Source organism: Panicum virgatum, chromosome 4K, assembly GCF_016808335.1.
Source record: "Panicum virgatum strain AP13 chromosome 4K, P.virgatum_v5, whole genome shotgun sequence".
NCBI classification, from domain to species: Eukaryota; Viridiplantae; Streptophyta; class Magnoliopsida; order Poales; family Poaceae; genus Panicum; species Panicum virgatum.
Window position 1 is genome coordinate 32,848,142 of NC_053139.1, and position 26,831 is coordinate 32,874,972.

The 26,831-nt window shown below is 46.3% G+C and overlaps 1 pseudogene; it reads right to left on the minus strand.

Moving 5' to 3' along the window:
• Nucleotides 1-12,501: 12,501 nt before the first annotated feature.
• LOC120705184 lies at nt 12,502-26,632 on the minus strand (annotated as a pseudogene).
• Nucleotides 26,633-26,831: the final 199 nt, after the last annotated feature.

The following is a 26,831-nucleotide window of genomic DNA, read 5'->3' on the forward strand; positions in this document are numbered from 1 at the left end:
TACAGGCATGGACAAACTGCATATAGATTGAAGCACAAGATCTCATGTAGTGGAACTAGTATAGTAGTATTTTTTGTATAGGTGACAAGATCGTGGATGATCGAGATACGCATATGTGGCTCACGGCGCCTGGATCAGCCCAATGCTAGATTTTACAATCACCGGCACGCAAGCAAACTCACGGGCGACGACCCACGTGATTTTATCCTCTCCCCTCCCCTCTCGGTTCCCTTCCGCCCCTCTTCTCTTTCTCCTTTTTTTTTCTCCAGATCCCGACTGTGGCTGAACCCAGGGCAAGCTGCGCGGCAATGAGCTCCGCCCCTCAGGGGAGCGGCGCACTGGGGAGGCGTGGCTGGCCGGCGGAGGGGAGGCACGGCGGTCCGACGGCAAGACCCTCTATCGCTCACCCTCTCTCTTTCTCCAACCATCTCTCCCTCCCTCTCTCTTTGGCGGGAAGCTCCGCGCGGCGGGGGAGGCCCGGCGCGGCGGCTCGCTATCTAGGTAAGTGTTTTTTTCTTTTATTTTTTGTTGCAAAAATTTTTTACAAATTTTTTTCATCTGGATTTTTTTTAAGTTTGTTTCTTAAAATTTTGTCTTCCAAATTTTTTCCGCTCTCGATTTTTCCTTTAAAATTTTTTTCAGAAATTTTTTTATCAGAAAATGACAAAAAGCTACTGAAAAGGAAAAAAAGCAGTTGAAAAATCGACCGTACGAATCACTTCTCATGGTCACCCGTAAACTAGCATGACCCCTCGATCAGGCTGAAGGTGTGAATATTAATGAGGTCTTCTGACTGCCTGAGCTCCAGATGTGTTTTAGAAACAGAAGCTAAACTAGTTGATTCCTTGCGCGCTGCTGCGGGATTTGAGAGAATTTTTTTGATAAACTATGAGAGGCTGGGCGCCTTTTATGGTTGCAAGAAGCAAGCAGAAGTCAAATGATGACCTTCTCATATCATGTCAAAAACAAAAAATGTTATCTTTTACTATTTTATGATATCATCTGGTAATAATAGTTAAATAGGCCACTGACATCTGGCGCGACATCATGGCCCCAACCGCGGCGGGCACGAACGCACAACCCTGCCACGACAGCCATGACAACAGCAGCGACGATCTTGCCCTCCTTGGGGTTGAAGAAGGTGGCGGTGGCGGCGGCGGCGGCTGCCCTCTTCAGGACTCGTACACCGGCACAGCGGCAGAGACAGCCGTGCGGAACAGACCGCAGAAGAATGAACAGACAGAAGAAAAAGCTCACCACCTTGCACGCTGCTCTGGCGATAGACGCCCATAGCGCGGACGCGGCGTCACATACGGCCTTCACGGCCGCATCAGCGATGGTGCGAACCTTACTCAGGAAGCATCCCATTACTGACGAATGGCCAATTGGGCACCGCGCAAATGGTCGAGAATTCGCGATGGGATTATGGGATGGTGGAGGCCGCTGATCTTTGATGTGATTTATAAAGGGCAAGCCCGATGCTTCGCATGCTCCTCCTCGACCAACTCTTGGGAATGCATGAAGGCGGGTCATAATTGCATCGATGCAGGTCTCCCGGCCTCGAGGATAGCAATTTGGAAGCCCAAGAAACGATCAACTAAGACGGTCCACCCTGCTAGCAATAGGCTGGCCCGATGAACTTCCAATATATTGAATGCTAGTTTCAGTTTGGTACTCATGATTGCACGGTGGACAAATTGCAGATGATGGGTTGTATGCAAGACGGTTGGTATTCCGAAACGGATGGTGAGGATGTAGTTTGTATCTAAGATCGAAAAGCTGAAACAAAAGAGGTGACGTGGCTTAATGTGGTTCCAGAGAAATAGCAATCAATGATCGGAAGTGGGGAGCTTTTTTATAAGAGATATAGATAAGGCTAAAGCGCTCAGAGGATTCAGATTGGCATCGTTCACTGCTCTGTAATATATACTGCTGTCAAGAGACAAAAACAGTCAACCACTCCTAGATCCTGCAGAGGTTAGTGATCCAGGTTAAAGCAGTGCTAGTATATTTAATTTATGCATGCCTCATCTCCCAAGGTATTTGTTATATATATGGCTGCTACAGGTAGATACTCTCCCAACGTCCCAAAATAAATATTATTTTAGCATTCAAATTTTATCCCGCAAAAAATGTTATTTTAGTTTGTAATGAGATACATCTAATTAAAGCAATATATACCATGTACCAAGAAAATACTGTACAGAAAACACATGGAGCAAATCAAGTATTTAGTAGATATGATGTTACTTTTCTAGTTCTAACGCATATACAATCATTGAGGATCCAAAAACCCAAATGAATAACATGGTTTTCAATCACAATTATTAGAAATAATTAAGGGTAATAAAGTCATTTCTTAGAATTAGTAATGTACGTGAAATTTTTAAATACAACACTTATGTTGGGACGGAGGGAGTATACCTATATATAGAGCATTGCAAATTGGTGTCTTGGGCGCACTTTGAACCCTCTTTATTAGTTCAAATATTTGTGCTACTTTTAGAAAATTGGATCTCATTTTAAAAAATTAGTATAAATATTTGAACTAAAGAAGGTTAAAGATACACCTAGGATCACCAATTTGCACATGTATAGATGCCCGTTCAACAGCTCAGTAACATACATAAAAGACAAAACTAGGGGACGCGGTGAAGCGTGCTGAAGGTGATGGCCGTACCAATGATAATCTAAACTAGGAATTCCACTGGATTTATAAACTGTTGGTAGTTAGTTGCAGGCATCTTGGACTGAAACGGCCAAAGGAATCAGTCAGTTGAAAGTGTGAGAGGCTGGCGTGCAAAGTTGCAGTGGCGCGAACATTTGGCTCTTCTTGAGCTGAAGATACGATGGGTGCTTCATATTCGATCCCAACAAAAGATGCCTACCTGGACACGACAATCCGGGGCGGCAATGACAGCATGGAATGGAGATGCATATGTTCACGGATGTACATTCGAGCAAGCCTAGCTGCAAATGATGGATGGAGAACATGGGAGGAATTGCTCTCGAGAGGCAATTTGGCCGTAAAGAAATAGTGCTCTCCACGATCCACATGCTGCTTATGGCATGCACTCTTTGCAGCTGCTACGGTGCTACCTGCTACTGGCTGCGGCCACTTCTTGCTGCCAATGTTCAAACTACGACTCTCTCTCTCTCTCTCGCAGTAGTTTCAAACTACGGCCGTGTTTGGATACGGTAAATTTTTTGCGCACGTTTTTCGAGAAGAGAATCTCGCATGCATGGAGTGCTAAACGAAGTCTATTTGCAAAACCTTTTCAGAAATGGGTGTAAATTTTCGAGACAAATCTAATGACAGTAATTAATTGATGATTTGCTACAGTGATGTTACAGTAATCATCCTCTAATCGCGCGGTCAAAAGCCTCATTAGATTCATCTCGCGATTTACACGGGGGATTGTGGAGGTGGTTTTGTAATTAGACTTCGTTTACTACTCTAAATTTTTTGTCAAAGATGCTACAGTAATACCATGGTTTCTAACCAAACACGGCCTACAACTCGCCGAGCCCAAGTTCACTTTCCAGTAAAACCAAGGAAGATTGGAAGGTTATTGGCAATGAAAACTGTGATTCTGGACGGACACACGTGTAGTTTGGGAGCAACGGAACAATGGTGCGCTGATGCTGGATGCGAGTGTTTCGGTTGAAAGTTGAAAAGATAGCGCGCTCAAGAGGTCAGCAGCAGCGGTGATGGGGTGGGCCGTCGGCGGAAGATTGACTCGTCGTGGAGTTATGGAAGAACTGGCCATTTGTTGGGCCTCAACGTGGGGGCCCAAAGGCCGAAGGGGACAGTGGAGCCGGGAATCCTATTCATCATTCATAAGATTTTTTTCTTCCTCACCTTCCACTATTCGAGATCCATGCAACATCTGATAGCCATTCTATTTTTAGCTCCACTACCATCTCGTCTCCCACCTTCAGCCACCCCTCCGCTCCCCCATCTTTGTAACACCCAAATTTCAATTGTGTTTGAATCCAAAATGATTTTATTCAAATGATGTTTGTGTTAAAAAAAAAAAAGAAAACCTCTCTCTCTCTGCCCAGCCCAGCTCCCCCATCTTTCCTTTCTCCCTTCTTTTCCCTGCTCGGCCCAAACCACCGCTTGGCCCATCTCCCTGCCCAGCCCAATCCACCTCTCTACCCTCTCTCTCCCACCGACAGGCGGGACCCGCCTATCAGGGCCTCCTTCTACCTCCAGTCACGCCCCCCACTTCTCTGCCTGCATGCTCTCCCGGCCGCCCTCCTGCCCGCGCCCGCTCGCCTCCCTCCCCATCACGCCCCGCCTTGAACGCCGCCATCACTACGGCGCTATCCCCTCGCCTCCTCCCTTCCGTTTCTCTCGAAACTGTCGCCGCCATCACCACGGCCTTAATGGCAGGCCACCACCGAACTCCACCGTGCCCCTTCCCCTGCCGCCCCTTCTTCTCCCTTTCTCGGCTATAAAAAGCGCGCCCAAGCCCAGCCTCGCCCCTTTCCCCGCTGTCGCCCTCGCTCACACCCGCTCGCACAGCGCCACCGCCATCCAAGCTCGACGCCGCCGTCATTGATCCACCGTCTCGCCGCCTCCCCTTCGACTCCGACCGCCACCGAAGCTTCACCGCGCGGTGGGGATTCTCGCAGACCCGTTTCCCCTCATTTTCCTGCCCCCTCGCGGCCGGGATTACTCTCCGGAGCAAGCTCCGCCGAGCAGGGCCGCAGGATGTCGTGGCGCGCACCTCTCTGGCTGCTGCCTCACCTCGTCGAGCCCATTCTTCGCGTGCGCCATCTCCCCCTCGTCCCCCTCGGCTTCCTCGCGCACGAAGCCAAGCACTAGAGCGCCGCTTCCGGCAAGCGCGCCGCCCCCCGCCGCCCTCCGTCGCGGCGCACCGAGCGCCCGGTCACGCACGCCCTCCCCAACGCTGCCATCGTCTTCCCCGTCGCTTGCGCGTGATCCCCGGCCAAACCCCGAGTCAAACCGTGGCCCGGAGCATCGGTTTTTGGCCTACTCCGGCCATGCGCCGTCGCCTTGGCTCGCCGCCGGTATCTCGCGCCGCCCACCCGAGCCACCACTTTCCCTGAGCCGCGGAGCCAAGCTGCCAGCGCCCCGCAGCCAAGCCGCCGCCCCCTCTGAGCCGCACTGAGTCTAGCCGTCGCGGCCGAGCCATCTTCCGCACCATCGGATCTCGATCGGACGGATCCAATCCGTCTGACCCAAGTCAAACCAGAGCCGGCCGCTGAATTTTTGCATAAAGGACCCTCAGTTTCTTCTGAATCCACTCGCAGTCCGGAGTAGTTCAAAAGTAATTAGATTTAAATCCTATTTCTTCTGTTTAGACCCCTGATCTCTCTGGTTTTTTTATCCCAGGACCCCTCTTTTTGCATGTTAACCCCTCTATTTATATGTTTAATTATGTTTTAGCCCCTGGTTTCTTCCTGTTTAACCCTGAAAGTTCTGTTTCTTCACTGATAAGCCCTTGAACCTTGTTTTAAACATATTTTTCTCGTTCTAACTCCGTTTTCTGTGATTCTTGCGCTCACGCGATCCTTGCAATGCGTACATCATCTTTAACACCATATCTTTCTCTGTTTTTAATGTTTGTTGTGTTGTTTCTTATTTTTTGCTTGTTTTTGTTTGTGTGTTTTTGTTGTGTTATTTCTTATTTGTTGCTTGTTTTTGTTCGTGTGAACACGTAGACAACGCACCAAGGAAGAGAATCAGCAGTTTGGCAAGGAAGGGAAGTGGACTTTCTCCCCCTGCATATTCTATTTTGTCCCAATAATAGCATGATAATTCACTTTACTTTATTGTTTTATGCATATACTTGATGGAAACACCTATTAAGGATTTACCTAGTCTTTTACTCATGAAACCTTGAATACCGGGTTTAATAAATCTTGTTGGATAGATATAGTAAGATGCTTTATCTTTGGATGGTAAAATAATGAACTTTTGAGGAATGTTAAACATGCTTTATGTTGTTATCTTGGTTAATTTTACAAGATCATGATGTTTAATTGGAACATGGAGAACCACTCAAGAAAACCGTACAACCACAATGTCACATGGCTCTGACCTTAGCCGATTAATTAGACATGTGGTTAGCTGGCAGTCTTATCGAAAGAGCAAGGAGGGGGTCGGTGTAGGGGGTGATAACCTGGTCCTCTTGGGATAGTAGCTTTTGCTAAGGTACTGACTATTAGGGAGGTTTATGGACCACACTACTACTGAAACTCTAGCGGACTATGTAGTTTTCTACTTGTCTTTGTAAAGGCTTCGTAGCGTCCCTATGCAATCACACCTCGGAAGTGTGGTATTGTGCCTGATCAGCACATGCGTGGTTGGGTTCAAATTTCTTCAGAACTTTTACGCGAATTTTGGTAAAAATATACAACCTCTGCAGAGTGTAAAACTGATATACCAGCCGTGCTCGCGGTCAAGAGCGGCTTGGACCCTTACATGATAATTGAACTTGAAGAATAATTTAATCTGTGTTTCTATGGTTTTGTTATGATGATATATCTTTATGCTTAAGTGGGTTGGTATAAATTTATATCTAGTTAATAGGTGCTCGCTAATAAAATATGACCAACTAAAATGCTAATCGCTATAAACTCTAGCCTCTCTTGATGGTCGTGCATTCTTCCCCCACTTGCTGAGTACCAACCATAAGAGTACTCACCCTTGCCTAAATGTTGTTCAGAAGAGAATGTTGAAGTGGAGAACTACGACAACTTCGAGGAGTTCTAGGCGTGCGTTCACCAGTCAACTGCCTGTGAAAGGAGCTGCTGCTGCAGTACTTGTTTAGGATATCGGTGAATCGATTAAAGACCTTTGTGTCTGTTTATCAGAGTGTAATAAAGTTATGTACTCTTTCTCTTGCTTATGTTTTGAACACTATCTTTTGATATATTCACTTATGAAGCCTATCATATGTGTGTAAACTTGATCCTGGCGCACATATGAGATGCATTCGGTTTTGTTTTGAAAATCGAGTGTGACAAAAGTGATATCAGAGCTGTGTTGACTGTAGGACGCTAGCCTAGATAGAAATGGACGGAATTAAGGACTCATTTTCTAGCAAGCCATGTCAGCTTTCGAAAACAACTTATTTCCACATAAAAAATCTATTTTATTTCTTCTTATTTTTCTTTTGTCTCGTTTTATTCTCAAACCTTTCTAAGTTTTGGTTTCTCGCTCTGGACTAAGAAGACATCTCGCAAAAGCACCAGAGTTCCTAAGGTTCACATCTCCCCCACTTAGCCAGCTTCCCCAGCAGCCTGTCAAAGAGCGAAGTTGAAGAAAAAGAAAAGAAAGAAGTGTACCTCTACATTGAAATAGAGGATGGCCGTATCATGAAACTTGACTCAGATGGAAATCTCATGACCTCGGCAGCATCACCATCACCAACAACACCAGGACCCCTCACCATTTTTCTGCACTAGGTTCTTAGGTTGGTTATCCCTCTAAGTGTGTCTCGTTAGAACCGTTCTTGTGAGGACGTGCGATGTGTTAATGCTTGTGTAGATAAATGCTTGTTTTGGAGTTTTGTTTTGCTTCATTAAATAAAATGTTTAAAACTTGTTTTGGGTTCAAATCTTGGTTCTCTTCTTCTGTATCCACACATCATTCTTATCCAAGATTGGTTACTCTAACAATCAGATGCTAAATACCAGGACAGGAAGAGGACAAGACGTTTGTAGGATCAAGAACACTGACTAGAGGGGGGTGAATAGGTGGTTTAAAATCTAAAACCAACAACACTAGAGAAATTTAATTAGTAACAAAGGAAAGCCCTATGTCATGCTACTACTATCTCTAGATGGGGTTGCAACCTAGGGTGACAATATACAAATCAAGCTCTAGTAAAATAAATTTCTCAAAGTAAAAACAAAAATTAAAGTGAGCAAGAGAGGTAACCAAGCTTGACACACGAATTTATCCCGTGGTGTCGATGATTTGCCGGTCACCCCTAATCCACATTGAGGTGGATTCCAAGAATCAACCGCTCCTCTATCAAGAACCTCTTGATCTTGAGCCGGCTTGAATCAAAGAACCGCTCCACACCTCGATTCCACTAGAATTGCTCTTCACCACTCCGGTGAGGTGAGCATAAGACCTCTCACAACCGAAATCGGGGCTCCTCAACAATCTCCTTGGAGGAGCTCCACAAAATCCTCTTCTCCAAGCCATCTAGGGAGCGGCAACTCCCAAGAGTAACAAGTCGATGACGCTTGCTTGAAGTTTCCCTAGTGCCACAAAGCTCAAACTATTGATGCAATGCACTAGGAAGCCCTCACACTCTCAAAAATGCAATCTCTAAACAAGTGTGTGTGAGAGAGGGATGCCTTAGCTCTATAGTGTCAAGTATGCAGTCCAAATGGCCAAGAGAAAGACACAATGGCCGGACATTGGGTATATATAGATATCCCCTCAAAAACTAGCCGTTACATTCTTTTCTGCAAAGTCGCGGACCGTCCGTTGTTCAAAAACCAGACCGTCCGCCGTTATAAGCCACTGAGTCAGAGTGCATTTAATGCGTGTCAGAACTAGCCGTTACATCCCTGGCGGACCGTCCGCGCCCCAGGGGCGGACCGTCCGCAGTTAAGTGTTCCACACCACCAGAGACGAACATCGTCTCTAGTACAACTTTGAAATTAGCCTGCGGACCGTCCGCGCCCTAGGAGCGGACCGTCCGCCGTTCATCCTTGAAATCCACCAGAGACAACAATGTCTCTGGTACAAATTCTCAAATAGTCGGCGGATCGTCCGCGACCCAGGGGCGGACCGTCCGCAGCATAGATATTAGCCCAACCAGAGAAAACACCCTCTCTAGTACATTTTGAGTTAGAGAGGCGGGCCGTCCGCCCACTTGGGCCGGACTGTCCGCCATTCACATCTATTTTCCACCAGAGCCAAACATGCTCTCTGGTATGGGTGCGGACCGTCTGCGCTCCAGGGAGCGGACTGTCCGCGCTTGTGCAGTCAGCTCTCAAACTTGTTCTTTTTCAAATCTTGTCAAAGTGTCGTTAGCCCTCATGCATGCACCTAGACATTTTGAACAAAATGGCACTAAAGACCCATCAAGCATGAGTACACAACCCCTCTTGATAGTACGGCTATCTATCCAACAAATCCGGTCACTTTTCATCCACTAAACGCCTTGTGACCGGTAAAATACAAAAGCCATATTTTATACCTTTGTCTTGAGCCCGAGCTTTGCATATCATCTCCAAACTTCACACGTTCACAACCAAATCCCTTTCATCCGTGGATCAACCTATGCTCATTATCTCGAATGAAATTGTTAATCCACAAATTGTTGTCATTAATTACCAAAACTCGAATTAGGGGCCTAGATGCTTTCAACGTTCCAAGCACAAGACATGCTCATATAGTTAATCAGTAGAATCAAGCACCACCTCTACCACCAAACCCATAAATGGAGCAGTTTTTGGCAGCTCAGATGCAGAGCTCACAGTCAATTCACACTTCATTTGGTTTACAGTAATTACAGTGGGTAAGAGTGTACAAATTGGACTTTCTCACGTGGTCATGTTTCTCACACACACACGCTCACCTCTGCAATGGTTACATCAATCTTCGGATCACAGCGAGTTGTATTACTTCTCCTCCTTCCGTCATGAGGAACCTCCGGGGGTTTCCCACCATAGTTCTTCTCTGCCGAAGGTCTTCAGACTTATTTTGATCGCCTGAGGGTGTTGTTCGTCTCCTTCGGTCGCTCAGCTGCTCGAAGGTGGCAATTGAGCCCTTCAACATTATCGGAGCTAACGCACAACCTTTGGTATTCGTTCTCAGCTTGTTCAAGACCTACAGCCAACCCAAGGAAGAAAGTTTGTTCGTAGTCCCCGAAGGTGCCCTTTAGGTCCGGTCACCTTCGGGGCGTACACCCGAAGGTAGCGATCCCCAACAAGTGCGAGGTGGAGCTCTAGTGGCACCAACGATGTTGAAGCGGACGCGCGGAGTTCTGGCCGCTGTGGCGAGTGATGAGCCATGGTGCAGCAGGTCGTCAGCCTTGTAGAGAGCCGGCGAGCGAGGTGGTGAGAAAAAAAAGGAAAAGAAGAGAAGATTTGGGAATCGAATGGCGGCCGTCTACGGACGACAATCCAATGCAAATAATTCACAAAATAGAAATTCATGTACAAGATCATCATCACATCATCATCTACTTGTGAATGAGGGGGGAGCTGGCCCATACGTGTGGAGAGGAGGGGGACGCCGGGACGGGCTCTGCTAATGCGTGAGCGCGCGCCAGAAGACAAACCAGCGATCGATTCTCTTTTCCATGCACTTGCTGTGCTTCGTCGTGGCTGCGTGAGCACGACACATCATCACGGTATCGCACGGCCCGCGAGGTCCCACACGCGTGTGAAAACCCCACCTACCCCCACCCCTAATTAAAAAGCTCTGATATAACTTATGCAAAAAAAAACTTTACGAAAACAAGAAAAGTTATAAATACAACATTATATATACGAAATTATATACGTAATTTATGCGAAATATGCAAAAATTATCAAAAAAGAAAATGTTATACATATATAACGTGTTCGATCAAAAAAGTTTTATATACAAATCATACGGAAGAAGGAAAAGTTATATAACGAAAACAAGTTATGTATATAACTTATATATAACTTTTCCATTGCAGCAAAAATGGTAAAAGATCGTGTTGCTCGTCGTGTCGCCTGTCTCGATGGTCGCCAGGCGGCTACACCACGAACTCTCGGCGCTATCTGACGAGGAAAGAGAGAAGGAGAATGGAAATTGGGAGTAAGAGGAGAGCCGTGTGGTTGGTCCCCACGTGGGATAGCGGGTGAACAAATCGATTGTTGGAATCGCTTCCAACGATCGACCGCTCAATTGGATTTGCGCGCCGGGACTGCAGTCGTGCGGAGGGGGGAGATGGCTGCGGCACGCGAAGGGGGGAGCTGGCGGCGGCGCACGCGAGGCACACACGCTCATTCGAACTCTGACGAGGAGGCACGAGCTGCAGAGCGTGCGGTGGCGAGGACAAATGCGGGATAGCGAGCTAGCTTTGGAGGCCGTGTGACGGGGCTCGTAGAGGAAAGGCCGAGGACTCGGGGAGGAGGTGGAGACTGGTCGGGCGCGCGGCCAGGCTGGGGCTGCGCGCCGCCGGCCGGCGGGATCCATGGAGCCACTACTGCCCGGGCAGCAGCGGCTCTCAGCGCCCCTCTGCGGTAGTGATATAAGAACGCTTGTCATAGGTAACGCGCTCTGTACACTGGGCCACCGATATGGACGTTACATAGGTGCTGTGTAGAATATGGTTTTGCCGTGTGCCTTTGGCACACGGCAAACCATGTGATTCCCGTAGTGACAATGATGGATAGAAAGCGTCACCTATAATACGACCCAATATAAGTGACGCATTTTAAACTTTACATATCAAAGCTGGCAACGTTTTTTTTTTTGATATAACTGTGTCACCTTTGTTCGTGATCATCAATGATGCGGATTGGTAGGAAGCGTCACCTTTGATCCGCGTTAGCATTGGCGACGAGTTTGGCTGGGCAGCGTCTACGATGTTAGGACATTAGTGACATGTTCTGTTCAATGGCGAGAGTAGCAGACATATAGGTGTCGCTTCAAATCAGGACGCGTCAACAATGTGTTATAGGTGACGCGGGTCAATTATGTGTCACTGAATGGGGTGTCTTCTTTATGAAAAAAGTCCAATTTACTCTCTTCAAGTATATAGCTAAAGTCTTAATAACCCTCTAAGCTATAATTTGATTCAATTTAACATCTAAACTATGCCATTTAGTTCATTTCACTCCATAATACAATTTATCTTTTTTTTATTTCTCCATACACAAGTTAAATTTTAATTTCAAATTTTGCAATATAGTAGTGGACATTAGAATGCATATTGAAAAAGTTATTATAGTTTTCATCGTTTTTCATATAATATTGAACTTCAATGATTTATTTATTATTAAATATCCTAACCTATCGAAATAATAATAAAAAATTATGATTGTTTTTGTCTAACATTTGTTATGGTGTATACTATTATCTTGTAAAATTTCAACTTAAAACTCCACCTATGTATGGAGAAATAATAAAAGAAATTGTATTATGGGGTAATTTGAAATAAATGACATAGTTTGGGGGTAAAATAAACCAAACAATAATTTAGGAGTTATCTAGACTTTGGTTATAGTTGAGAGGAGTAATTTAGACTTTTTTTCTTCTTTACTGCTGTGTTCTGGTATAGTGTCGAGTGCTGCCTTATGCGGCCACTGTTCAAAACCCGCCGAGGGTTGGCAACGGAATGTAACTAAAACACTTTCTTTGAAGGCCAGAATCCTTGCCATTTCCGTTTGAAAAATGGTCTATCCTGATGTGTTCAAAGATTTGGATGATTCCTGAATGATTCACATATTTGAATTACAAAATCGGAGTCCAAGAAAACAAATACTTACACATTGAAACACGACACGCACCCTTCCAAAAAAAATACAAGAATTAAGTATCAAGGGAAAATCTAAACGACGTGTGGCCACTCGACGTGTGGCTCACTTGATTGGGACAAGTGGCGGGACGCTCTGTTCGTTCCGGAAGTAGTCTCCCGGATCCGTCTTGCCCTTGGTGATGGCCAGCCTCTTGAAGTTGGGCGCCCCGAAGTACTTCTCGCCCCACACCCTGCCGCTGTCGTAGCTCGTGACGCCGCCGCCGACCACCGCGTTCTGGCCGATGTCCAGGTCCCGGTAGTTCACGTACGCCGCCCTGGGGTTCTTGGTCACGAACTGGCCCATGAAGCTGTAGAAGCCGTTGATCCAGGTCGTCGCCGCCGCGCCGTCGCCCGACCAGAACGCGATGTGCTGGATGTTGTAGAGGACGCCGGTCCGGTGCGGGTAAGGCGTGTCGCCGTCGGCGATGCGGCTGACCTGCCCGCCGTGGGGCTCTAGGATGATGAGCCCGGCGCTAGAGCCGTTGAACCAGGGGATGATCTTCAGCCACGACTCCCTGGCGATGGCTTGCTTCACGTAGTCGGACTTGTTCTTGGTGAGAAGGTGCTCAGGCTGGTCGTCCGGTTGAGGAGGGCCTCCAACGGCTGGCCGGTGCTGCCGGAGTTGATGTAGAGAGCCGACTGCAGCCAGGTCATCTCCCGGCAGTCGGCGCGCGTCATGCCTAGCTCCGGGAAGGCGGGAACCGGGAGCTCGTCACCGGCAGGAGCTGGTCGCACGTGCCGAGTTACAGGGACTGGAACCACTACTATAGAATAGGCCTTCGTTCCAGGCCATTTGTCCCGGTAGTCTTTGGGCCCGGGACAATAGGTGGTTTTTGTCCTGGGTCCAACGGCTAGCCGGGTCAGCAGGGGGGCAAGGCCTTTTGTCCCGGTTGGAGACACCAACCGGGACAAAATGGGGGCCTTTTGTCCCGGTTGGTGGTTCCAACCGGGACAAAAGGCCCGCGTACCCTTTTGTTCCGGTTGGAACTACCAACCGGGACAAAAGGCCCTCATTTTGTCCCGGTTGGTGTCTCCAACCGGGAAAAAAGTCCTTGGCCCCCTTATCCCCTTCCCTCTCCCCCCGCCCGAGCCATTCAGCTCACTTGTTTCATGCTGTTCTCGGCTCGGGAGAGGGAGGAGTTCTTGCTCATTTCTTCACCACATTTGTGAAGATCTTTGATTCCCCGTCCATCCATCGGCGCTAAAGGTTTGGGGCTTGTTTTTCTCTTCTTCCTTGGCTTGTATAGCTCATTTCATGCTTTAGAAATAGAGAAAATGTGTAGCTAGCTCATTTCTTGGACATTTAGCTAGATTGCATATGTAGGTGTGATTTTCTTTTAGATTTAGATGAGTACGTGGATAGTAGAAATTTTTAAAATGAGTGTAGACACTTCATGTGATGTACTTGTATACATGATCATATTGTGGATAGTTGATTTTTGTATTCATGAATGAATTAATGAAATGAGTATATTAGAAATTTTTGTAATATGAATGAATTATTCATGAATGTATTTATTCAGTACTCTAGTGTACTCCTGGAACTGAAGGGTGTCAAAGTAATTAGAAGTTATAGAGAATTCTTTCAATTAATTAGAGATTTCTTTAGGATTAATGATATATTTCGTCTTTTTTATATGATTTCATTGTTATTTGCAAGAGTTATTAATCTGACCATTGTAATTGTAATAGGAAATAATTTTTGCATTGTAATGGTAAGAATTTATAATTATGTGGAAAATAAAGGTATTTTTCAGTAAAATATGGCTTCAGCAGCTGGAGAGAGTGGCGCCGGTGGGGGTGATCGTTGTCCTTCTAGAGAGAAGGGCACAACTCGAGTAGGTCGTCGGTCCAAAAAACCTAGTGCTTTTCATAGGGCAGCGCTCCGTTATTTGGAAAAAGAATATAGAGAATGCATGGCAAGGGGCGAGGAACCTCTGTTTGATCTTGAGGATTTATTGCGGCGTTACGGTTCGTCACCACCAAACTCGGAGGTTTCAGCTCCGCCATCTTCTTCTGCGCTAGCAAGAAATCCGTTAGAACATTCTGCGTTCCAACGCAAGGACGGTTGAAAACCTATGTGTTGTTGACCGAATTTTTAAATTTCATGTATAGTACTCCTTTGTTAAGTTCTGTAATGGATTAAGTACTCCTTTTAATTAATCAAGATGTATGATGGATAATGCATATCTTTTAATTATTCATGTTATGTTACATTTAGTTTAATTTAGGTTTGATATATTTTATTTATTCGATACGTGTAAAGAATTCAAATCGATTTATTTAAAATGCAGATGGACCGGCAATGGATGTACAATGCTGACCGACGTTCGAAAGAATTCATTGATGGCCTGCATTATTTTTTGTTTGTAGCTGAGGCAAACAAGCAGAATGGTTTTATGTGCTGCCCGTGTGTTCATTGCAACAATAACAAGGATTACTCATCTTCAAGAATCCTACACAGCCACATTTTCGCAAATGGTTTCATGAAGAAGTATGTTTGTTGGACGAAGCACGGAGAACAGGGGGTTACCATGGAAGACAATGAAGAAGAAGATTTTGACGACCACTTTCCCGGGAATGCTGGAATCGGTGCATTCGATGACGATATTCCCATGGAAGAACCCGAAGTAGATGTAGCAGAAAATGATCCCAGCGACGATCTGGGGCAGGCATTGCACAATGTGCAGGCAGACTGTGAGAGTGAAACGGAGAGGTTGAAGTTCCAGAAGTTGTTAGAGGACCACCATAAGTTGTTGTACCCAGATTGTCAAAATGGATTTAAGAAACTTGGCACCACCTTGGAGTTGCTGCAATGGAAGGCGACAAATGGTGTATCCGACAAGGGATTTGGTGAATTACTCAAACTTGATAAAAAAATGCTTCCTAAGGACAATGAATTGCCTGCCACAACGTATGAAGCCAAACAACTTGTTTGCCCTTTGGGACTGGAAGTGCAAAAGATACATGCATGCCCCAACGACTGCATACTCTACCGAGGCGAGTACAAGAATTTGGATGCATGTCCCGTATGCAGTGCATTGCGTTACAAGATTAGAAAAGATGATCCTGGAGATGTCGAGGGGGAGCCTCCCCGGAAGAGAGTTCCTGCGAAGGTCATGTGGTATTCGCCTATAATACCACGTTTGAAGCGTCTGTTTAGAAATAAAGATAATGCTAAGTTGATGCGATGGCACAAAGAGGAACGCAAGAAAGACTCGATGTTGAGACACCCCGCTGATGGGTCGCAGTGGAGAAAAATAGATAGAACGTACCCTAAATTTGATTTGGATGCAAGAAACATAAGGTTCGGTTTGAGTACGGATGGCATGAATCCTTTTGGTGAGATGAGCAGTGGTCATAGCACTTGGCTTGTGACTCTTTGTCTGTACAATCTTCCACCATGGCTCTGCATGAAACGAAAGTTCATCATGATGCCAGTGCTTATCCCGGGTCCAAAGCAGCCCAGAAATGACATTGATGTGTACCTAAGACCATTGGTCGAAGAACTCTTATTGCTCTGGGGCGATGAAGGTGCACGGATGTGGGATGAATACAAACAGGAAAACTTCAACCTACGAGCATTGCTGTTCGTAACGATCAATGACTGGCCTGCTCTTAGTAACTTGTCAGGACATTTGAACAAGGGATACAAAGCATGCACACACTGTTTAGATGATACCGATAATATATGGTTGACTCACTGTAAGAAGGTTGTATATATGGGTCATCGTCTGTTTCTTCCCATCAGGCATGCGGTACGAAAGAAGGGCAAGTATTTCAAAGGCCAAGCGGACCACCGAACAAAACCGATGCACCGTAGTGGTAAAGATGTCTTCAACATGGTAAAAGATCTAGAAGTTATTTTTGGAAAGGGGTCTGGTAGCCAACCTGTTCCGAACGAAAACGGAATGGCGCCCATGTAGAAGAAGAAATCTATATTTTGGGAGCTACCATATTGGGAAGTCTTAGATGTTCGTCATGCAATTGATATGATACACCTCACGAAGAATTTTTGCGTCAACCTGATAGCATTCTTGGGAGTGTACGGAAAGACAAAAGATACAGTAGAAGCACGTCAAGAATTGCAACGTATGGAAGAACGAGATGTCTTACATCCACAACAGCGAGATAATGGACGACAATACTTAAGTCCTGCCAGCTATACTCTTAGCAAGGAAGAGAAAGAAATCATGTTTGACTGCTTGAGCAGTATAAAGGTTCTATCTGGATACTCATCCAATATAAAAGGAATCTTAAATTTGGCAGAGAAGAAATTTACAAATCTCAAGTCCCATGACTGCCATGTGCTTATGACCGAACTTCTTCCGGTTGTGCTGCGGGGGATTATGCCTGATAACGTTCGGTTAACCATCGTGAAGATATGTGCTTTCCTCAACGCAGTTTCTCAGAAGATAATTGACCCGGAGAATTTGATAAAGCTGCAAAACGATGTGGTGCAATGTCTTGTTGGCTTTGAGCTGATATTTCCACCATCTTTCTTCAACATCATGACACATCTTCTAGTGCACCTTGTCAAAGAGATTGATATCCTCGGACCAGTATTTCTACACAACATGTTCCCATTCGAAAGGTTCATGGGAGTACTCAAGAAATGTGTTCGTAATAGAGCTCGTCCAGAAGGAAGCATCGCCAGTGCCTACGGAACTGAGGAGGTCATTGACTTTTGTGTTGACTTTATTGATGACCTTAAACCGATTGGAGTCCCTGAATTGCGATATGAGGGGAGACTAACTGGAAAGGATACATTAGGAAAGAAATCTTATGTCTGCACAGATGATTTCTCATTCAAGAAAGCGCATTATACGGTTCTTCAACAATCATCCTTGGTTGACCCATATATCGAGGAACACAAGAAAATTCTGCTCTCCAATTTCCCGGAAAAGTCTGAGGCATGGATTACACGTGAGCACATGAACACTTTCTGCAGCTGGTTGCGGAAGCATCTAATGCATAACATGGATATAAGTGAACAACTGTTCTTATTGGCTAGGGGACCATCTTGGAATATCTTAACATACCAAGGGTACGAGATAAATGGAAACACATTTTATACGATAGCCCTAGATAAAAAGAGTACCAACCAAAACAGCGGTGTTCATATGGATGCCACGGACAATAATGGAAAAAAGGACACATATTACGGCTACATTGAAGAGATATGGGAGCTGGATTACGGTCCCAATTTCAAGGTGCCTCTATTTCGTTGCCAATGAGTTAAGCTATCTGGAGGAGGGGTAACAAAAGATGAGTATGGATGACAATAGTTGATCTCAACAATCTTGGGTATAGAGACGAGCCATTTGTCCTAGCCCAGGATGTTGCTCAGGTTTTCTACATTAAGGACATGTCCAGCAAGCCAAAGAAGGGGATAAACAAGCAAAAGGATGAGCCTAAGCGACACATAGTTCTATCAGGAAAGAGAAACATCGTTGGAGTGGAGGACAACACAGACTTTTCAGAAGAACATAATAATTTTGTTGCCATTCCACCTTTCGAAATAAATGCTGATCCATGCATCCTGCTAGCCAATAATGATGCTCCATACTTGCGCCGTGATCATAATCAAGGGACTTTTGTGAAGAGAAAGTCTGTTACCGCTAATCCTTCATGTACTTGAATCATTTTATATTATTGTATAAAAACATAATCGCAATTAGAATACTTTTATTATATATGTACTGTACAATTATAATTTATGTGTTATATATATTATTTTATATATTTTTCACTTAATTACTAGACTCAATTATAATTTTCATTCAATAATGGATTACTCAATAAATTTTATTTATTTCATGAAATTACATTCACATTGACACACTATACTCTCTCACTAACACACACAATCTCACTAACACACACTATCTCTCAAACTCACACACTACTCATTAATATCATGAAATTGCTTAATTTTATCTAAAATTCACTTTTTAAACGTTAATATCGTGATAGAATCCACTTTCTGTCGAAAAGCAACAGTTTGAAAAAAAAATTCACCTAATATATTTTTGCATGGTCAAAATAACAAATATGATTTCAAAAAAGTTAGATATTTCATTGACCCAATCACTTGAATGAAAATTAATTATTTTTGTTGCGTGTATCAAGTTTATATAGAGATAAGAAATTTTATTCCATAATTTTTGGAATCATAATTTTATTAACTGAATTAACAAATGAAAGCCAATTTTAAAAGAGAAGTAAAAAGAAACAAAAACAAACATAACATTAGGCGGGAACGAGGGAAAACGGCCCCTTTTGTCCCAGGTGGTAGATCTACCCGGGACTAAAGGTGGGCCGCGGGCTGGGAATTTTCCCGGCCCGCCCAAAAGCCCCTTTTGTCCCGGGTGAAGCCACCACCCGGGACAAAAGGACCGGACAAAAGGCCCCCCCCATATATTTCCTAGCTTCCTCCCTCCTTCGCCCTTCCTCCCTCCCGCCGTCCGTTCCCCTGCTCCCCCCACCGCTCGAGCTCCCCGAGCACCGCCGCCGTCGACGTCGCCGCCCAGAGCCCCGCCGCGCGAGCCCACGTCACCGAGCGCCGTCGTCCCTGCGAGCGCCGCCGCCGTTGACGTCCGCCGCCCTCGTCTTCGCCGCCCCCGGCCTCCACTCCGCGCGCACGTCCTCGTCGGCGGCCTCCACTGCACGCCGCCGCGCCGCCACCCTCTCCGCTCAGGGGCGGCGCCAGGGGTATGCCCCTTTATGCCTAGGCATACCCAAAATTTAGAGAAAAATATCATTTTACTTAACTTATAAATATATATACTAGCAAGCTGTTGTAAAAAAAAATCGTCTTTCATCGTATTGGTATAATTGCGCAGTCCTATTTTGATGATCTTCAAGGTAGAAAAAGCACACTCAATGCTCACTGTTGAAACTGGTAGAGACAAGAAGCAACCGAAACAATATATCATTCAAGTGTGCCAAAATCTTATACTGCGAAGACATCAAAACTACTTCTTCTCTTTATATTCTAGCTTACTGGAAATGAAGTAAAGAAGACAATATGCTCGGTGAATTGTCTTTGAATACTCTAACTAAAAAGGAAAATCACTGAGCCAATTAAACTTGAAATGATGTTATGTGATTTCATTTGGGCCAAGGGGGGGCCACAACCCATGTTTGCCGACATGTAGCTCCGCCGGTGCATAGATGTATATACTCCATTGCACAAAAATTGTAGTTTTAGAAAATTTCAAACACATTACTCGTTCAAAAAAATAACTTTGCTACCTATAATTACTTCTACCAATTGTGATTGAAAACTGTATTATTTATTTGGTTTTCTAGATCCTTAATGAATGCATACACATTGAAACTAGAAAAATAATATCTACTGAATATTTGATTCGCTCTATACGTTCTTCTATGCAATGCTTGCTTGGTATAATTAGTATTGCTTTAATTAGATGAATCTCATTACAAGCTAAAACTACATTCTTTGTGGGACAAAATTTGGATGCAAAAACTATACTTATTTTGACATGGAGAGAGTATCATATACAACTTATGGACCCAATTCAATAAAGCCTAGCAAGGAAGCCCCAAATGCAAAAGAATCATTCTCTCCGTCTCTGCTCATAGCTCGCCCTGAGCCCCCGTCCCCCCCCCCCCGGCTCCGCGTTCGCCCCAGTGCGCCTCCGGCCCTCGGCTTTGAGCCCTTCGCCTTCGGCCCTCGGCCCTCCGCCTATCCCCTGGATCGGCTTTGGCGGCACTCCGGCGACCGGCATCCGGCTCTCTCATCCTGATGACCTCCCCAACTCAGCAACAGCAACTCCGGCAGGGGCAAGCCGCAAGCCCCTCGCCGTCCCAGTGCCAATACCCCAGCATCAGTGCGAAGGAGGCCGCAACCGATTATTATTCGCACCGTTCCACAACGCTTGGCTGTAGCTATCGCGTGTTGAGGCAGCGCAAAATGGCGGTGGCAGCTGTAACAGCAGCCGAACGGTGCGATTATGGATTTGTTATGCAACTTATCGTCAACTATATTGCGTATTAGCTTCAATTTTTTTCTATATTCGGCATACCCAGCCGCAAATTTCTGGAGTGGATTATTTAGATAGGGTTTTAAGGGTTTTATTTGTATTCATATTTTAGTTACGATGGACCCGCGACACACAGACGCGGAAGATGAACAGTTCCTGTTGAATATGATTGGCGAAGGTCAAGGAGATGTCGCTGAACAAGCTGATGATGGCAGCAATACCAACATATATTTGAATATGTCCGGTGACGGAATTGAGGCACCATCTATTCAGGATGACGCTGCTGCTGAACAAAGTGCTAATGTACATATCACAACTATACTTATTTGTAGTGACAATCATATTTTCATCTGAATCTATATGAATACTATGAATGTTTTTTTATAGCCGTCTGGATCATCGTCGCAGCAGAAAAAGACGAAGCGAGGCCCAACAAAAAAACTGGAAGGGCGGTTTATTATAACGAAAGTTGGTCCAGATGGCGAACCGATCGCTCCAGAAGCTGCCGCCAAAAAATTCATAAGACAATCCGGATGTATTGTCAGGGACCACATCCCGATCAGCTTCAGGCTCTGGAAAGCTTCCAATCCAAGCGAGGAACGGGATGCGGTACCCGAAAGAGAAAAAGAATGGTGCTGGCAGGAGCTTAAGAAAAACTTCACGGTTCCAGCTGAATCCGAAGAGATATGCAAGCGCTGGACCCTGAGTAAGATGGCCGAACAGCTGCGATCATTCAAGAAAATTTTGGCGAAGAAATATATCAAGACCGGGACCACACCCGTATTTACCGGCGTGCTCGAAAAGCTCAGGGTTCACTGGGATGCATTTGTGGAATACAAGTCTTCAGAGCTTGGGCTTCAGAAGGTGCAGAAGGCCAAAGACAACGCCTCGAAGAAAGTGTACCATCACACTCTAGGCCAAGGAGGCTACAAGCTTGCAGTACCCAAATGGGAGAAGATGGAGCAGGATCTGCTTGACAGAGGCATCCAACCTGCGACCATGAACTGGACTGAAAGGTCAAGGACCTGGTTTTATGGTCACGGGGGAAGCTTGGACCCAATGACTGGTGACTGCATCTATGGGCCAAACATCCAGGGAGCAGCCCAGAGACTACAGGAGGCCATACAAGCAGCGGCCGAGGTAACATTCCAGCCGGATAGAGAGAGGGACGAGCTGACTTACGCCCTTGGGAATCCAGAGCATCCGGGCCGCACAAGAGGCAAAGGCGTGGTTCCGTGGAAGTATGGGTTCAGGGATTACATTGATTCATATAGAAGCCGGCAAAGAAGAAAGAATGATGAGCGGGAGCACTTGCGAAGGCTAGAGGAACGGCTCATGTCACACGATCAAAGACTGGAGGAAGAGGTTCAACGCCAAGTGGCCGTAGCAATGAGCCAGCAACAGCAAGCGCAAACGGTGCCTCCAGAGCCTAGTGTCGCAGCCGATCACCTGTCTCAGTGGAAAAGCAGATGCAGGTGTGGAGCAGGTGTGCCAGGGTTGGGAGACGCTCGAGCTTGATATTCCTGGAGGCGATGGGGAGAGGACACTAGCAGAAGCCATTCATGGCTACATCCTATGGGATAAGCGCTACATTGTCCTAAAGTCGGATGATCAAACACCAAGACCGGCATCTCAGCATGCCTCTCCAAGACCGGCATCTCCGCAAAACTCCCCAAGGGCAGCACTGTCTCGGCAATGTTCACCGGCACATTCTCCATCACCATCATCTCATGCGCCGATGAACACTCAAGCGTCACCGTCGCCTCCATGGTCACCCCCTCCGCCGCCGGCAAAGAAGCAGAAACGGCCGCCGGCAAAGAAGGTAGCTGCACCGGCTAAGGAGCCTCCAAAGAAGAAGAAGGAAAAGGAGAAGAAAACCAAGGAGGCTCCTATTAAACCCTGGGACATGAGCCTTGAAGAATGCGATCGGATAACTCAAGAAAGAGTTAAAGAGCACTTCAAGCCGAAGCCGAAGCCGGAGCCCGAGAAAGTGATGAATCCGATAGATTTGAAATTTTTTAAGGGAATGTGCGAAGCAAATAAGAGAAAATTCATTCTGAGAGACCCCCCTTCAGACTACGAACGCACAATTATCAAAACTACTGAGAAAAAGAAGAGACAATCAAAGTCGTCGTCGTCCGATGTTCCACAGCTCGGAGCCCAAAAGAAACAATCAATAGAGCCTCTCGTTGTGGGACAGACGACGCAAGAACAAGACTTTGTTACATTTTCGAAAGAATCAAACCTGACAGCCGCTCAGATTGCAGGGGGAGAAGATATTCCAAAGGCCGATGTGGTCGTCAAATGGACGTTTGAGATCGGCAAAACTCTTATACCCCCGAAGTAGTGTCTGTGCTTCCAACGCAAATGTATAAGCTGCACCAGCACTACATGCGTGCGATGGCCGATTGCATCTTCATGCAGGGCGCAAAGATTAAAGATGACGATTTCTTACGGGGGGGGGGCCATTATATGGATAAACTGGGAAGAAATTTACCAACTATTCCATCAGGAGGCCCTCGACATCTCTATGGTTGGCTTGTGGGTTCTGTAAGTATTTTACTCTCCTTACGTATTATTTTGCATGATCTCAACATACTGATCTCTTGATTTATTCGGTATCATGTAGAATGGAGATACATACTTGCAGAAGAAAGGGATACTCTCACCTCGGCTTCATCGACCCAATTACTTGTAATTGGAGGCTTCTACATGACAATCCCGATGAGATATTCCAAAACTTGTTCAAGTACATAAGCGTTCATCACAACAAGCAAATGATATTGTTTCCTTACAACTTTGCGTGAGTGATTCCTTCCGTCTAACTCTTTCTATTCTGTAATCGAATTGTTTAAACCTTAACTACCAAGAACTGCCTCCGTATAATCTTGCAGTGAACACTTTGTCCTAATTGTCATAATTCCCGAGAAGAGCCTACTCGTGGTTATGGACTCATTGAGGAGACCTCCAGAACAATACGAAAATCTTCTTAACATGATGAAAAAGTAATTCTACCACTACTCCATCCATGACCGATAATTTGAATCACTTTGTTACTTGACTATAATTGTTCTAATCATGCACAGGGTTTGGAAAGAATTCGCTAAAAATCATCCAGGCAAATTTGACAAGGAATTGAAGATCAAGACAGATTTTCCGGTACGCGCTTGGATGATTCGTTGCACGATTCATTAGTTTTATTATATATTCATGTAAATACCTGATAATTTCTTCTTTCTTAAAGTGTATAAGGCAGAAACCAGGCACTGTATTGTGCGCATACTATGTATGCGAGAACATCCATGGTCTGGTAGGTCCTCCAAAGGGCTGGACAGATTGGGAGAAGGAAGTAAGTAAAAAAACTTGTTAATATTTGAACTCGTATTTTAATTAGTCAAAATTAATTATCCCCTTTTTCCATAGGTCGGGGAGATGCGCGATAAACTCATACCGGAGGAAAAGATTATGGCGATTCAAGAACAATTCTCCGAATTTATTGTTGAGCAAGTCCTCGATCCAAAAGGCAAATTCTACTATGATGGAATATCTAATATTGACAATCACAGCAAATATGACAATATACGCGAATATATGTAATTAAGAACGAATATAACTATGTAAATATATATGTGTGTCTATGTATTAAATTTCTATTTATGAGTATGTATGTATGTATTAAATTTCCAAAAGGCGAATTCTACTATGTAATTAAGAACGAATATACCTATGCAAATATGATGGAGTATGTATGTATTATATATATAAGCACTCCAATAATATATATGTGTATATATATATATTTATATAATATTGGTCCTAGACATTTTCATATGTAAAGGAATTCACATGTATAGATATGTGTATACATATATATAAGTGAATTAATTTATATATGAAAACTATCTAGGACAAATATTATATAAGTAACTATATATATATGTATATATTAGTGGAGATCATACACACTGAATTCCAATACATAAGTTTAATTGAAATGCAAAAGTATAATTTAAATAGAAAAAGAATTGAGAAAAGAAAAACATGAAAAAAAAGAGACCTTTTGTCCCGGTTGGTAACACCAACCGGGACAAAAGGGTGCGCCAGCCACGTGGGCGCTGGCTGCACCTTTTGTCCCGGTTGCCACACCCGGGACAAAAGGGCACCCCCTTTTGTCCCGGACAGGCGTTCCCGGTTGGGAAACCGGGACAACAGCGGTTTCCCAACCGGGACAAATCAACGTTTTTGTAGTAGTGAACCGGGCCTGCTGGTTCTGGATGATCACCCTGATGGTGAGCTCGTCGGGGAGCGCCGGCGCGAGGGTCTGCCACTTGGTCACGGCGTCAATGGCGCCCTGGGTGACGGTCTTCTGGATGGTGAAGGCCGTCACCCTCGGCGGGACCCTGACGAGCCTCACCTTCCATGACAGCATGACGCTGAAAGCTTCCGCCGCCGCCGCCCCGGATGGCCCAGAAGAGGTCCTCCCCCATGGCCTTCCTGTCCAGGACCCTCCCGCCGGCGTCCACCAGCGTGGCGTCGAGGACATTGTCCGCGGAGAGCCCGTGCTTGCGCATCATCATGCCGATGCCGGAGCCGCTGAAGTGCCCCCCCACGCCGATGGTTGGGCACACGCCGGCGGGGAAGGCGAGCTGCGGGTCCGCCCCTGCCGCGGCGTAGTAGAGCTCCCCGAGGGTGGCGCCAGAGCCCACCCACGCGGTGGCGGCGGCGCGGTCGACGCGCACGGCGCGGAGCTGGCCGCCGGCGAGGTCGACGACCGCGAAGGCGCGAACTCCTCGTGGCGCTCGGACCGGTACGAGAGGCAGTGGCGGACCCAGGATTTAAAACTAGGGTAGTCTTGGATAAAATTTTTTTGAAGTGCAGTACGGTATAATCTAGTAGCAATTCAATAATAATACATTAATACCATACATAATAACCAAATTTATAATAACATAGCTAAAAAGGTCCCATAATACGCTAAATTCAGCTATGTTTTCATTCCTCATGACTAAACATGCTAATAACACACGGAAGCAATACAAATGGATGCAGCAATTATTCAATTATTCACTTAAGGTCCAAATTCAGAAGTGAGATTAAGATGGAATAGAGTAAGAAAAAACAGTCCCGCAAAAAAAAAGAGTAAGAAAAAACAGTACGCACCAGTGAGGGGACTGCAATTGGGCAATGGAGATCGTAGAATTGGGGATGCTAGGTGCCAGAACCTGGAATGGCTGGTGGCTTGCTGCGGCTGATGCTCATGCCACCCCTGCCGCTCGTGGTGCGCGTGCAGTACCCACGCGTGTTGGGATGGCCGGGCAGGAATAGGTGCGCGCTGCCCGGTGACCACCGGATGCGGACTGCAGAGCTGCACCGAGCGGCCGGGCTTAGGGCGCGGCCGCGCGGGTGCCGGTAGGAGGTGCGGGTCTGCCCCGAGCAAGCTAGCTCCCAGCAAGGGTCAGTTGGATTCGAGGGGTAGGCGACGACGCGGCGTGGGGCGGGGGCGCAGGACGGCGGTAAGGCCACACGCATAGGCGGCCGGTGGTTGGTGGATGCTCGGGCGGGCAGCGGCCGGCGGAGGCATGAGCGGTCGGTGGCGGCGCAGCCCCACGCGGGGTCAGGGTGGGAGTGGGACGGGGCATGGCTGCTGGCCGCATGGGCCGTGTGACTCACTGTCTGTCGACTATTTGGGCTTGTGTTCGATTGTTGGGCCAAAATTTCTAAGTACTAAAAGTTTTTTGGGCCAAAATTTAGGGTAGTCCTGGGCCTACCTGAACTACCCTTTGGGTCCGCCACTGACGAGAGGCCCTCGTAGTCGTGCCCGCCGCTGCGCACGCTGAGGCGCACCCCGTGGCGGCGGCCGCAGAGGACCGCGGCCTCGACGTGGGAGGCATTGGCGGCCGCGACGACGCAGAGCGGGCGCGCCGTGCCGGGGGCGAGGAACCTCGGGTTCCGCACGGAGGACGCCAGGACGGAGGTGAAGGAAGGCGAGCCGGGGGTGAAGAGGAGCTGGCTTGGCACGGACGCCGAGAGGCACCGGAGGAAGTCGCAGCAGAGGACGGGGGCGGTGCCGTAGCAGCAGAGGACGCAGACGAGGAGCGCCAGTGCTGCTTTGGCTTTCACGGCCATCTTCGCGGCGAGGGCTGACCGGCCGAGACTCGTTGGGATTGTGATTGTGTGGTTTAAAAGCTGGCGACGCGTATGCGTATTTATAGACTACGTGACGCGTAATCGCGAAACGAGCCGCTGGATATATAATATATAATATATAATATATAATATATCTGGACCTGCCTGAGGCCTTGTTTAGTTCCCATCTCATAAACTC